Source organism: Penaeus monodon, chromosome 6 (assembly GCF_015228065.2).
Source record: "Penaeus monodon isolate SGIC_2016 chromosome 6, NSTDA_Pmon_1, whole genome shotgun sequence".
NCBI classification, from domain to species: Eukaryota; Metazoa; Arthropoda; class Malacostraca; order Decapoda; family Penaeidae; genus Penaeus; species Penaeus monodon.
This window is the reverse complement of record NC_051391.1, coordinates 50,568,022-50,580,521: the sequence shown is the minus strand read 5'-3', so window position 1 is coordinate 50,580,521 and position 12,500 is coordinate 50,568,022. Positions and strand designations below refer to the sequence as shown.

The following is a 12,500-nucleotide window of genomic DNA, read 5'->3' as shown; positions in this document are numbered from 1 at the left end:
TTTTCTTTTCGTAATCGCTTTTGGGTAAAGAGTCGGGGGGACCTTGGTATTTTTTTTAGGGGGGGAGGGGGGGGGGAGTGAGTATGATGAGTGAGAAGGAGAGAGAGAAAGGAGGATGAGGGTGGGAGAGAAGTAGATAGGGAGAAGGTGAGAGAGGGAAAGAGAGGGGGGGAGAATGAGAGAATTGAGGAACGGCATGGAAAAGGGTAAAAGGAGAGGGGAGAGAGGGATTGAAGGAGAGGGGGAAGGAAAAAGACGATGAATGGGGAATGGGGGAGAGACCGAGGGAAGGGGAAGAGGGTGATAAGGGGGAAGAGGGAGTGGATAATATAAAGAAATAGAGAAAAATGAGAGAGGGAGAGGGTTAGAGTAAGAGAGGGGGAATTGGAGAAGAGAGAGATGTCGAGAAAGTGCAAATTGGATCGGGAATAACGAGGGAAGAGGAGATAAGAAAAAGAAAGAAAGAAAGAGGAGAAAGGGAAGACGAGAGAGGATGAGGGAAGGAAAGGTCGAGAGAGAGAAATGAAATGTAAAGAGGTAAAACAAACAAACAAAAAAAAGTGACACATTAAAAAAACATCAGCTGAGAGATAAAATGATAAAAAAGAAAAGAAAATGAGAGAGGAAGAGAAAGCGTCTTGAAAGGGAAGAAAGGAGATGATGAGAAAAGGCAACGAAAAATAGAATGGGTAAATACAAACTCGATGACCAGTGGTGACACATAGGCCTACATTTGACAGTAAAAGTAGAGGGAACATTTTAATTTTTTTATTACAAGGCAGATTCCTTCTCTCCCAACGCGGTTAGGGAGTCTAAACTTTGGTAGCTTACGCAAGTTTATTGTTGTAGAAGTTTATAGAGAAGCCGCCGACGCTATGAGTTGTTTCTAAGGATAGAGAAGAGGAAAATACACACAGTAATTTTCCCCATAATAGCTGTAACTCAACCTCCTTGTGACTGAGGGTAGGAACGAGGGAATGGCACCCCATCAGTAACGTAATTTCAGTGTTGTTGTTTATTTGCACGTATTGAGGATTGAAATGCAGATTGCTGAGCGAGAGAGAAACGTCGAGAGAGGTTGTTTTTTGCGCAGCTTGCATTTGTCGGCGTCAAGGCAACCGCGCTGATGAAGATTTCCTGGCGCTGGTCGGCTGGAAAGCGAGAGGTACTGCAGGCTTCAGGGGTCGTGAGAAAAGCTGTCCTGTGGAGCGAAGATGGAAGAGTTGAAACGAAGGGGAAAGCGGGGGGGGAGAGAAGAGGAGGAGAGTGAGGAGTGGAGGGAGGAGAAGGGAGAGAAAAGAGAGGAGAGAAGAGAAGATGGGAGAGAGGAGAGAAGAGAAGATGGGAGAGAGGAGAGAAGAGAAGATGGGAGAGAGGAGAGAAGAGAAGATGGGAGAGAGGAGAGAAGAGAAGATGGGAGAGAGGAGAGAAGAGAAGATGGGAGAGAGGAGAGAAGAGAAGATGGGAGAGAGGAGAGGGGAGAGAAAAGAGAGGAGATAGGAGTTAGGAGAGAGAAGAGAGAAGAGAAAAGAAGGAGGTGTGAGGAGAGGAGAGAGAGGAAGAAGGCAAAAGGAAGAGAAAAAGAAAGATATGATAAGATTAGAGAAAAAAGTAGAAGAGAGAGAGAGAGAGAGCGAGAGAGAGAGCGAGAGCGAGAGCGAGAGCGAGAGCGAGAGCGAGAAAGAGAGAGAGAGAAGGGGACTGGGCGTAAGGAAGAGGATAAGCAGATATAGCTCTCATAAGCCTTCCATACCACACGGCCCAAGATGACGGGTCAAAGATACATAGATGAGACGAAAGTTAAGGTCACCGCTGTGTCTTTAACTAATTCTTTTAAGGCGATTGCGTTGGGTATCCTGAAGGGGGGAGGGGGAGGGGGGAGGGGGTGATCTGAAGCCCCAGAACTCAGGGTAGAGAAGTATGATGTAAGGGGGTTGGGTGGGGGAAGGGGGGGAGGGGGAGGGGGTGAGACTGGGCTATTCATACGCATCGACTTGTTAGGTACAAATCATGCGGTTCCATCATGCATGCGCACGAACATGTAAAGGATGCTGATTATGAATACATTTACATGTACGCCCTTCTCTCTTTATCTCTGTCCCTCCCTCCCTCCCTCCATCCATCCCTTCCCCTCCCCTTTCCATTCCCCTTCCCTCCCCATCCTTCTCCCTTCCCCTTCCCCTTCCCCTCACCCTCTCCTTCCCCTTCCCCTCTCCCTCTCCTTCCCCTTCCCCCACCCCATCCTCATCCTCATCCTCATCCTCATCCTCATCCCCATCCCCATCCCCATCCTCATCCTCATGCTTTTCCATCCCCCATCTTTAGTATATTACTTTATTTCCATTACTTATAAAAGTCCTGCAAGTAACACGTTTCTCCGGCTCGTCTCCAAAGGCCCAGGGATGGGAGGAGGCGATGGCGGTGCAGTCCTTCGCGATCCGCACCTGTTGATAGATCGTTTTGCTGTCATGTCGTTTTGTGATTGGCGTTGCGAAGTCGTTTATGGCTAGGCCTTGCTTAGTACCCGCTTTTGAGTCCTTTTTTTGTACCGTTTATGTCGTTTTGCACCAGTTGTTATGTCGTTTTATGCCAGTTAAGTCGTTTTGCACCAGTTATGACGTTTTATGCCAGTTAAGTTGTTTTGTACCAGTTGTTAATGGATTATGGTTTCGTAGTTGAAACAAGTAAATGTGCTAAATAGTGCTTTGTACCAGTTGTTTTGTTCCAACGGTTATGTCGTGTTGTACCAGTTGTTGCTAAGTCGTTTGCATCATAAGTTGAATTGTGATTATCTGTTCGCATACAAATCTTTTTTTTTCAGCTGTGGCGAAATCATTTGTACCAGTTGCTAATTCGCTTTTTTTTAGCCCTTTTCTAATCGCTTCGTCAGTCGAGGTCACTGTACCATGCGCTTTTTTCCTGGTAAAAGGGAAAGTAAAACAGCAGGAGCTAAACAAAAAGTTGTAGAAAAACGAGAATAAAAATAAAATCCAGTTTTTTTTTTACGTCCATCCCGCGGATTAGACAGCGCCTCGGTGTTAAAGTAAGCAAACCATCTGTAGTACACATATCAACCAGTTACTCGCATCTCCAATAGCAAGGGACAGTAGTACGTTCTTTGTGGTGGGGAGATGAATGGTCGAAGGAATAGATACTCGTGTTTATATTCCTTCGACGAGCATCGTGTTCCCCCATTGTCCGTTGTTTCTGCCCCCCCCCCCCCATCTTCTCGTCCCCATAGCCCGAATTCTCCACTCCCTCCCGCTCCCCCCTCCTCCCATCTTTTACCCCCACTATGTTATAATTATCCCCTTCCTTTGTCACTCTTCTTGTCATTATTCCCCATTGCCATCTCCCACAAACGTTCCCCACCACTTTCCCATTACTCTCAATTCCCCCCCCCCCCCAGTTCGTTTCACCCGTCTCTCGAATCACTCCCCCCCCCCCCCATCCCTTCCCCGTATCATCTCTCTGCCCCTCCTCATTGTTCCCCAGCCTCCCCTCCTTCATAAGGAACCCCTCATCATTCTCCCTCTATTATTTATTTACCCCCCCCCTCCCCACCCCGTCATTCTCCTGTCTTCCCTACCACCTCAAAGTCCTCCCTCCCCCCCTCTCGTCACCCCCTCCCTCTCGTCACCCTCCCCCTCCTCCCTCGTCACCACCCTCACCCTCCTCCCTCGCCTACCCGTCATCACCTTCCCTATGTCACCTATCAACTCCCTTCCCCACCCCTTTATCTTCCCCCGCATCACCCCCTCCCTATCATCGCCCCCTCCCTTTCATCACCTCCTCCCTCCCTCTCATCGCCCCCTTCCTTCACCCCCCCCCCGCACCCCCCCCAAAGCAGTTCAACATCGCTTCCCAAATCGGCTCGGTCAGGCGGCGAACATCGGCCTTGGTAGCCTTAGTCCTCGTAGTAGCAAGGAGGCTTTCTCCACACATTCTCTCTGTTTCTTTCTTTCTTCTTCTGTCTCTGTCTCTCTCTCTCTCTCTCTCTCTCTCTCTCTCTCTCTCTCCTCTCCTCTCTCTTTCTCTCTCTCTCTCTCTCTCCCTCCCTCTCTCCCTCTCTCCCTCCTCTCTCTCTCTCTCTCTCTCTCTCTCTCTCTCTCTCTCTCTCTCTCTCTCTCTCTCTCTCTCTCTCTCTCTCTCTCTCTCTCTAACAGTAGATGTTTATGATATTAATGATAGTAACGGTAATGATACTTTTAATTTCAGCAGACTGAAGTTAAACGCGGCATTCCGAGAACCAGACAAACGAGATTAAAGACAGAAAAAGGTGATAAAAAAGGCAAGGAGAAATCCGCGTGACCTTGACCGTGCAGTCGTTTATTATCGTTCGCGGCGCGGGAAAGGCCGCTCAACGTGTCTTGAACTTTAAGGAACGGGATGCCTGGGGAGCTTGGAGGGCCGCGAGGGGTTAGTGTGGGAGGCGGGTTGACCCTCGTCTCTCTCTTTTTTTTGTGAATAGACGAGCATTGCGGGATGTCCGATTGCTGTGCGTTTGCTGAGCACGTGCACGCACACTTTTATCTTGCACGTAGAAGCGCACGTGTATTCACACGCAAACATTACTTCGTTTGCAGACGCACGTCCGCATATGAATACACAGGCACGCACATACAAGGTCGTAGACCTTGTATGTGCGTGCCTGTGCGTGCTCATGCGTACACACACACACACACACACACACACCACACACACACACACACACACACACACACACACACACACACACACACACACACACACACACACACTAGATTTAAGGTAAATTTAAAATCTACGCCGTGCCCCTCACCCCCCTCCCTCACAGAAAGTTCCATTGATCTTGCTACAATCTTGCGAAAAAAACACGACCTAGGATTGCAATTAAGCCAGGGGCAAGACGGTGGCTTGGCACTGGCTTGGCACTGGCTTGGCACTGGCTTAGGGCTGGTTTGGTACTGGCCTGGCTTGCCACTGGCTTAGTGCTTCCTTGGCGCTGGCTTGGTATTGGCTTGACATAGAATACGGCACCGCGTGCCGTATAAATTCCCATGGCGATTTAGTGGCAACATAATGGCGACTCGTTTTCCCTCTGGCATGGCGATCTCGCGAGGTTTCGGGTTTAGGAAAATTTATATGTAGCGACTCATTTTGCCATCACGCTGTTTCTCTCTCTGTCTGTCTGTCTCTCTCTCTCTCTCTCTCCTCTCTCTCTCTCTCTCTCTCTCTCTCCTCCCTCCCTCCCTCCCTCCCTCTCCCTCTCTCCCTCTCCCTCCTCCTCCTCCTCCTCCTCCTCCTCCTCCTCCTCCACCTCCCCTCCTCCTTCCTCCTCCACCTCCCCTCCTCCCTCCTCCTCCACCTCCCCTCCTCCCTCCTCCTCCACCTCCCCTCCTCTTCCTCCTCTTCCTCTTCCTCCTCCTCCTCTTCCTCTCCTCCTCCTTCCTCCTCCTCCTCTTCCTCCTCCTCTCCTCCTCCTCCTCCCCTTCCTCCTCCTCTTCCTCCTCCTCCTCCCTACTCCTCCTCCTCCACCCCCTCCACTTCCTCCTCCTCTTCCCCTCCACTCCTCCTCCTTTCTTCCTCCCCTCCTCCTCCTTCTCTCCTACTCCTCCTCTTCTCGCTCCTCCTCCTCCTCCTCCTCTCCTCCTCTCCTCCTCCTCCTCCTCCTCTCCTCCTCCTCCTCCTCCTCCTCCTCGTACGTGAGTCTGGCACATCCACTGAATTGACGAAGGCCATTTGTTCACGTAACTGATTATGGCACCTGGCAGAGCTGACATTTGAAGGAATTTTGGTTAATCGACATGATTCTCATAGTCCATATGTGTTGCGGGGATGTATAAGTGTATGTTTGTGGGGGGGGGGGAGGGGGCTGATTAAGGTTTCCAGTGTATTATCATTTGTATTTGAGGTCTGGTGGGTATGTTGGGGGTATGCTGACGTGTGTGTATGTAGTCAAGTTCTCGATTTTATTCTCTCTGGGATTTTGCAAATTGCCGAGCCAAGCATGTGGTTTCGCCCGTTGCACCGTAGACAATTGCAAACATTGCCGGTCAGCGTTTGCAATGTTGGGGGGGGGGGTGAATGGCATAGCTGAAGCAGTCGCACGCACTCTGGGTCAGTGACTACAATGCCCACACTAAAACGCTGACGTCGTTTTTGGAAGAGAAAAGAAAAGGAAAAAAAAAAGTAACGGGTTAGGGGGGTGGGGGTGATAGATATTCCATATACCGTCCAGTGTGACATTTTTAGGACACTTTTTCAGCCTGCTTCTCTCTCTCTCTCTCTCTCTCTCTCTCTCTCTCTCTCTTCTTCTTCTTCTCTCTCTCTTCTTTCTCTCTCTCTTCTTCTCTCTTCTCTCTCTCTCTCTCTTCTCTCTCTCTCTCATTCTCTCTTCTCTCTTCTCTCATTCTCTCTCTCTCCCTCTCGCTTCTCCTCGTTATTGTTTTGTTCTTTTCTTCTCTTTCTCTTTCTCTTCGTGTGGCTTCTTATCTCTGTCTTCTCTTTTTTATTATCTTCTATCTTCTTATTCTTCTTCGAACTCATGTTTCTCTCTCGTCGACTGATTCCCGGATTAATGATGGTGTTTGTATCGTTTTTCTCTTGTCTCTTTCTTTCGTAGTGGCTTGTTAAATCTGCTGATTTAATGATTAGTATTTAGAAATATATTATATTATATTATTATATTATTTATTATTATGTATATATATCGTTTATATATATTATGTTATATACTATATATATATATTATATATATATATATTTTTTTTTTTTTTTTTTTTTTTTTTTTTTTACATATTCCAGAACCACGATTTTCCGTTTTTTTATTTATTTATTTATTTTTTTTATTTATTTTATTTTTTTAAGCTAGAGTGACACACCCCGTCTAAAGAAAGTTTGGGTTTTTCGTACAATCGCTTATTATAGTGGATCTATAATAATACATTTTTTCTTCTTTGTATTTATTGTAGGCCTATTTTTTTTTACTTCACTAGGAATGCTTATGATGAGTTGGGAAGAGGAAGATATGCTAATTTATGGAGATTATCGATTCAATTACCTCCTTATGAGAATATCTACTCGTGTGGTTTCAGGTTTTCTCACATTTTTGATGAACTGTTTCTGTTTGCGGGGAGAAAATGGGGAGGCTTTTGTCATTGCTTTTATTTTTTATTTTTTATTTTTCTTTTTGATAGAAAGTTCGTCAGCGACATTAAGCGACAGTTGGGAATTTCGACTGCGAAATTTGGTGTTCTAACCTTCTTCTGTTTGAATGTAAAGTTAAGTTGTTTACTCTTGCGTCACTGATTTTTATTTATTTATTTATTTATTTTATTTTATTTTATTTATTTATTTATTTTTTTTACATTTTTCATCTTCTAGCTCCCATTGACATCGAAGATTATCGCCTCTGACGTCATGGAAGAGTTTCGTTTAGCCCGAGACGGCGTGACTTCAAACAGGCGGTTGTCACCCTCGTCACGCGCGCCGCCTTGGTCGTGATTTTACAGATCTGCAGCGCTTTTGAGAATGGCCGAAGGATAGGTTTTTTATTGACTGTAACGACCGTTCGCGAAGAGGATTTGGGGAGTGATTTCCCGGTGTGCTACTGTCTGCTGTCGCTTCGAGCGTTGATTGTCTGGCATGGCTCTCTCTGTCTCTGCGTTTTCCCAGTTCTCTCTTTCTCTTTTTCTTTCTCTCTTTCTTTCTCTTTCTTTCTCTCTTTCTCTCTTTCTCTTTCTCTTTCTCTTTCTTTCTCTTTCTCTTTCTCTTTCTCTTTCTCTTCTCTTTCTCTTTCTCTCTCTTTCTCTTTTTCTCTCTCTCTCTCTCTCTCTCTCTCTCTCTCTCTCTCTCTCTCTCTCTCTCTCTCTCTCTCTCTCCCTCTCCCTCTCCCTCTCTAGCGAGACATTTCCGCGGTGCGTGTGTCATAGTCAAACAGATTTTATTTTTTTACTCGTTTAAAGATGGAACAACAAGGGGTTTATCGTGCCAGCTGTTTTCTGTGTCTTCCCCCCCCCCCCTCTCTCTCTCTCTCTCTCTCTCTGTTTCTGTTTTGCTTTTGTTTTCTTCTCCCTATTTTTTTCTCTTTGCTTGGCTTTTGTCTTTCTCTTCTCTTCTCTTCCTTTTCATCGCTTCTCTCTTCTCTTCTCTTCTCTTCTCCTCTCTCCTCTTCTATCTCTTCCTTTCCTCTTCACTTCTCTTCTCCTCTCTCCTCTATTTTCTTCTATCTCTTCCTTTCCTCTTCACTTTTCCCTCTCTTTACTCCATATCGCCTCTCCCCTTCCCTTCACCCTCCCTTCTCTCTCCTTTTCTCTCTTCATTATCCTCCTCCCTTCCTTCTCTCTTTCAGCCTCTCTCTTTGCAGGTAATTGTTTATGTAAGGGCGAGGAGATAGAGAAAAGGGGGGAAGGAGAGAGAGAGAGAGAAAGGGGGGGAGAGGGGGAGGGAGGGGGAGAGGGAGGGGGAGGAGGAGGGGAGGGGGAGGGAGAGAGGGGGGGAGAAGAGAAAAATGGGGGAGTGAGGAAGGGAAAAAAGGATGGTAGAGAGGGAAGGAGTAGGCAGGAGAGAATCGAGAATAAGGGAAATAAGGAATAAAAGAGTGGAGGAAAGGAGGGGAGGGACAAATTAGGAGAGGGAGAATGGAGGGAAAGGAGAGGAAGGAAAGGGAGAGAATATATAAGGGAGGAGGGAAGGAAGGGAGGAGGGAAGGAAGGAAGAAAGAAAGAAAAGGGAATTGGAGAATGAGTGAGGAAAAGAGAGAGACTAAAAGAGAGGAAGAGGAAGGAGAATAAAGGAAGGGAGAGAGGGAGCGAGAGAGAGTGGAAGGGAGAGAGCCACATCTGTCAAATCTCAGAATCCATTTTTTTTAGTTTGTTTGTATCAGAATATCTGCAAGACATTTGTTTATTTATTTTTTTTTCTGTGTGTGAGATACGTGTGTAAAATCCGTATAGGGGTTTCTCTTCTTTGTTTGTTTGTTTGTTCAGGTGTTTTACTTGTTTGTTTGTTTTTTGCGAGATACGTGTACAAATGCGGTCAGCTGTGTCGCACGCTTGTTTGTTTATTTTTTTGCGAGATACGTGTACAAAATGCGGTCAGCTTGTTTGTTTGTTGGATTGAAAATACTCTATGATGAAATAGATAAGGATAGTGATGAATAGAAATCGGGCCAGAATAAGGCTAAACGAACTATAATTTGTTTGTTTCTTTGTTTGTTTCCCGCGTCACTGCAAAAGTAGACAAAATAGATTGAAAATACTCCATGATGAAGTAGATAAGGACAGTGAACAGAAATCGGGGCAGAATAAGGCTAAACAAACAATAATCGGGACAGAATAAGACTAAACGACTAGAAATCGGCACAAAATAAGGCAAAGCGACCAGAAATCGGGGCATAACAAGGCTAAACGACCAGAAATCGGGATAGAATAAGGCAGAATATTGCTAAATGGACAGAAATCGGGACAAAATAAGGCTAAACGACCAGAAATCGTGACAGAATAACGAAAAGAATTAAAAACAAAATGAAAAACAAAAATTGGACGCGAATTATAAAGTGTTACGTTTCCCGTGACTGAGAGTTCGATCGGGAAAGCCAGAACAATCAGCCGGAGAAGGGTGCGGGTCGGCGATCGGAGTGCAGCGGTGGCGTGGCCGGGGGGAGGAGGGGGGGAGGGGAGGGGGAGAGGGGAAGGGTAGGAGGAAGGGGAGGGGGGTGGTAGGGTGGGGGGAATAGGGGGTGGTAGGGTGGGGGGAAGGAGGGGGATGGGGAGGAGGTGGTGGTGGTGGTGGTGGCTGAGGATGAGGTGGAGCAGGAGGTGGTGGAGGAATAGGGGGAGGGGGAAGTGGAGGTGGAGGAAGGGGGAAGGAAGAAGAAGAAGAAGAAGAAGAAGAAGAAGAAGAAGAAGAAGAAGAAGAAGAAGAAGAAGAAGAAGAGGGCAGGAAGAGGATGGAAAGGGGGAAGGGAGGAGGAGTGGGGGAGGGGGGGAGGAAGAGGGAGAGAAGAGAAAAGAGAAGAGAAGAGAAGAGAAAAGAGAAGAAAAGGGAAGAGATAGAAGCGATGCAGCGAAACTAGCAATCAGCTTTCTCATTTTCTCTCATCAATGATTCACCTTCATACATTTTTTCTAGCAATCGTCCACCATCTCTTGGTCATCTCCATTTTATCTCTTACCCTCTCTCTCCCTCTCCCTCTCTCTCTTCCTCTCCTTCTCCCTCTCCCTCTCTCTCTTCTTCTCCCTCTCCCTCTCCCCCTCTCTCTCTTACTCTCTCTTCCTCTCCCTCTCCCCCCTCTCCCTCTCCTTCTCCCTCTCCCCCCTCTCCCTCTCCTCCCTCACCCTCACACTGACTCCTCCCTCACCCTCACACTGACTCCTCCCTCACCCTCACACTGACTCCTCCCTCACCCCCACACTGACTCCTCCCTCACCCTCACACTGACTCCTCCCTCACCCTCACACTGACTCCTCCCTCACCCTCACACTGACTCCTCCCTCACCCTCACACTGACTCCTCCCTCACCCTCACACTGACTCCTCCCTCACCCTCACACCGACTCCCTCCCCTCCCCCTCCCTCACACTCACCCCTCCCTCACCCCTTCCCCACCCTCACCTTTACCCTCCCTCACCCTCACCCCACCCTCACCCTCACCCCTTACCCTCCCTCCCCCTCCCCCCTCCCTCCCCCCTCCATCCCCCTCCCCCCTCCCTCACCCCCGCAGCGAAGGGAGGCTCCCGGGCGGTCGGGGCTGAAATCCACCTGCGAATCGGGTTCCTTCCGCCAGCCGCGCCCGTGAATAATTTACTCGTCGCTCTCCGCTGCGTAACTGCTCTTCCTTTTTTTTTTTTTTTTTTTTTTTCATTTTATTTATATATTTCTTCTTTGTGTCTATCGGATAACGAATAGTGATTTTTTTTTTTTTGAGTAAGCGTGTGAATGGTTGTGCAACGGGAATCGGGGTTATTTTTTTTTGTTTTTTTTTGTTTTTCATTTTACTACTCAAATATCGTTCTCTCTCCTCTCTCTCTCTCTCTCTCTCTCTCTCTCTCTCTCTCTCTCTCTCTCTCTCTCTCTCTCTCTCTCTCTCTCTCTCTCTCTCTCTCTCTCTCTCTCTCTCTCCCTCCCTCCCTCCCTCCCTCCCTCCCTCCCTCCTTCCCTCCTTCCCTCCCTCCCTCCCTCCCTCCCTCCCTCCTTCCCTCTCTCTCCCCCCCTTCCTCCCCCTCCACCTCCTCCTGATACCATTATCGTTGGTTCCTCCTCCTTCCTTGGGGTTTATTGCCCCCCCCCTCCTCCTCCTCCCCTTATCAGGGCTTTTCCCTGTCGCTAAATGACTCTTTCTCTCTATTCCTTATCTTCTTTCTCTCTATTCCTTATCTCGTCTTTTTGTGGCGTTTGTTTGTGATCGGGTGAGGGCAACACTCGCCCCCTTCCCCGTCTCCAGTTTTTAAGATTTATTTTCGTTTTTTTCTTTCTTTCTTTCTTTCTTTCTTAGTCTTTCTTCCTTTTCTTAATTTTTTTTCTTTTCTTTTCGTTTCTGTTCTGTCTTGTCTCTGTTTTTTTTTTTTCTTTTCATTTTTTTCCTTTCTCTTTCCTCTCCTTTTTTATACATTTTCATTCACTATTTTTCCCCTCTTCCTCTTTTTTTCCTCCTCCCTTCCTTACTTTCTTCCCCCTTCCTTCTCCACTCCCCCCCTCTCCTCCCCCTCCCCTCACTCCCACGCACGTACCTGGGTCCAATCTCTCTCGCGTCATGTATCAGTTTCTTCTCTGGTTGGCCCCCTTTCTCCAGCTCTGTCTGTCTATTTGTCTATCTGTATGTGTGACTGTCTGTCATTCTGTCTCGGTCTCTCTCATCTGATTTCTCTCTCGAGCTCATATACTTTCTCTCTCTTTCTCTTTCTCTTTCTTTCTCTTTCTCCTTCTTTCTTTCCTCTCTCTCTCTCTCTCTCTCTCTCTCTCTCTCTCTCTCTTCTCTCTCTCCTCTTCTCTCTGTCTCTCTCTCTCTCCCTCCCTCCCTCCCTCACTCCCCTCCCTCCCTCACTCACTCCCCTCCCTCCCTCACTCACTCCCCCCCTCCCTCCCTCTCTCCCTCCCTCCCTCTATCCCTCCGTTCCCCCTCCTCCCTCCCTTTCCCTTCTCCCCCCCTCTCTCTCTCTCTCTCTCTCTCTCTCTCTCTCTCTCTCTCTCTCTCTCTCTCTCTCTCTCTCTCTCTCTCTCTCTCTCTCTCTCTCTCTCCCAAGTTGCATAGGGACTTGGGAGCTCCCATGTCACCGCTGCGGCATCCCCATCACTCACGTGTGATTCATGGGTTTGCCTCGGCCCTCACTCCTCGCTCACCGTCACGGGACTTGGCGGACTCACGAAAGCGTCGGCTAAGGCGAAGCTACGTTTGCCGGAGCATGTTTGTTGCTGCGCGCCCGGGGCTTTCATTGAGAGGCAGGGAAGTGGAGCGCCTCCGTTCGTGTCCGGTTGGTTGGTTGGGTGGTTGTGTGTGTGGTTGGGTGGTTGGTTGGGTTG

The 12,500-nt window shown here is 47.8% G+C and overlaps 1 protein-coding gene across 5 annotated transcripts in view; it reads left to right on the top strand.

Moving 5' to 3' along the window:
- LOC119574610 (tetratricopeptide repeat protein 39B-like) overlaps positions 1–12,500 on the top strand; it is a 110,527-nt gene that overhangs the window by 19,046 nt on the left and 78,981 nt on the right. The window lies entirely within an intron of this gene.